At 37.8% G+C, this 2,217-nt stretch overlaps 1 pseudogene; it reads right to left on the bottom strand.

Moving 5' to 3' along the window:
* Nucleotides 1–1,593: 1,593 nt before the first annotated feature.
* LOC145534867 (large ribosomal subunit protein eL43 pseudogene) lies at nt 1,594–1,911 on the bottom strand (annotated as a pseudogene).
* Between the last annotated feature and the right edge of the window lie 306 nt (nt 1,912–2,217).

The raw sequence follows: 2,217 nt of genomic DNA, 5'->3' as shown, positions 1-2,217 counted from the left end.
CCCTGGATGGGCAGGAGTAGAGTAGAGGTGTGGAGGACGGGGTCAATATTTGATCCACAGATTCACTGTCCTCATTAAAAGGATCCTGAGACTTAGACTTGAAACTTCACAGAGACTAGACAAGGAGTACTCAGACTGATATTTCAGAATCTCCATGAAATGGTACTGAACTGCATTAAAATCTAGCACACTGTGTTCTTTAAAGAGTTCTGTGTTTAAGTAAACTCTTACGCTTCTTAGACACCCAATGCTTTCCTTGTATTTTACCTTTATTTAAGGTGTTTCTTCTCATAAAGTTTCACTTCTAAAAGTTATTTAGACGTTAAATTTCTGTCTTCTAAACTGTAGTGGTATAAATTCTTTCTCAATCAAAATTATTACCTTTATTCTATATTTTAATTCACATAACTGTTTTTAACCTATGAGACTAAAAGCTTCTTTTGGTTTTGTGTTTGTTTTATAAGCTTCTTGAATATACAGGACCTACAATTTGTTCACTTTTTATCCTTAAACATGCCTTACTTAGCACCTTGAAGACAGTAAAAACTCATCATTCACTACTTAATTGTTACCTGGGAATTAAATTTTAATGTGTGAGAGTTCATTCACTTCTGGCAGAAAAAGATGTGGATCAGGAAATACCGCCTTTCTTTAGACCAGACAGTCCAAGTTTTGATTATTTATCTCATTTTTTTCCTGGCTAGTCTTTCTGCTAGTGAATAACCAATAGTTATCAATCTCCATATCCTCAGGCTGGAACATCACTTTCATATGAAGTGAAATTGTGAATAAATCTACAAAACCTCAAAGATTTTACAATGTTGCCATACTAACTTTTTTTTTTTTTTTTTTTTTTTTTTTACATTCAGGAATAAGAAAGGGCTTTGGTCAGAAAAATCTAAGTTCCCTGCCTCCTCCATTCTCCCTTTCTCCTCGGTATTTTCTTTCCCTTCCCCCGATGCTTTGATTCCACTTATTGACCCTTGCTTTTCAGAGTCTCTCACTGTATTATTATTTAATCCAGGAAGAGAAACACTAATACAGTATATTAACACATATATATGGAATTTAGAAAGACAGTAACAACAACCCTATATACAAGACAGCAAGAGACACAGATATAAAGAACAGACTTTTGGACCATGTAGGAGAATGTGAGAGTGGGATGATATGAGAGAAAAGCATTGAAACATGGTATTTTACATACATACCATATGTAAAATAGATGACCAGTGCAAGTTTGATGCATGAAGCTGGGCACTCAAAGTTGGTGCTGTAGAACTACCCAGAGGAATGGGGTGGAGAGGGAGGTGAGAGAGGGGTTCAGGATGGGGGGACACATATACAACCAAGGCTGATGCATGTCAATGTATGGCAAAAAAACACAATACTGTAAAGTAATTAGCCTCCAATTAAAATAAATAAAGTAATAAAAAAAGTAACTCTCAAGGACCATGCTTCCCAGGTGTTCTGGTCTGCTCCGTTATTACTATCACCTATTGAAATCGTTCTAGCCTGGGGAGATTTTTTGTTGTTGTTACATAAATTAACCCATTTATTATAGGCTAGCAACATTATCAAAAGATGGCACTCCTACTGGTCCTTCAGTTTCTTCAGTCTTCAGATGGCAGGCTTCACTGTGACTACAGAAGTGGTGTTGTAGGTCCAGTCACCTCCAGCTACTGTTTTCATGCAGGAACCACAGTGCCAAATGCCCATACCTCATCTCTTCATCTTCGTTTTGCCACAGAAGAAGCAAGTGTACTTGGTGTGCTGGCTGATATCAATTTTCTTCACCATTTTCCTGAGAGAAGTATCATAACAGGTCCTGTATTTGCCCATAGTTCCAGCCTTCTTGATGTGTTTTGCCAGGTCTGAGCCCAGAGAACTGGAGAGCATTTTCATTTCCATCTATCATGCTATGTTTATCCTGTAAAATCTTTTCCCCATGCTTCACCTGTAGAAATAGTTGAAGAGATCAATAAAAATAAAAATAAATCCAAAACATATTAAAATTAGTGGAATGTTCTTAGAGAAGTGGAAACCATGTGAGATCTTTTCTGAAAGGAGGAAAGCAGAGGATTGGACTAAAGGGTAAACCACAGCCTTGGGCCAGTGGTCCCCCACTGGGGAGTCTCTGTTGCAAATATGTAGTAAGCTGTTTCCTAAGTGGTGGGATTTGGAGCAGGGGAAGGACAATAGCAGACAGTCATGCCG

This window comes from Giraffa tippelskirchi, chromosome 14 (assembly GCF_054371585.1).
Source record: "Giraffa tippelskirchi isolate mGirTip1 chromosome 14, T2T-mGirTip1v1.2.pri, whole genome shotgun sequence".
Lineage (NCBI taxonomy): Eukaryota > Metazoa > Chordata > Mammalia > Artiodactyla > Giraffidae > Giraffa > Giraffa tippelskirchi.
Note: the sequence above shows the minus strand (reverse complement) of the source record. Positions and strands in the feature narration are given on the sequence as shown.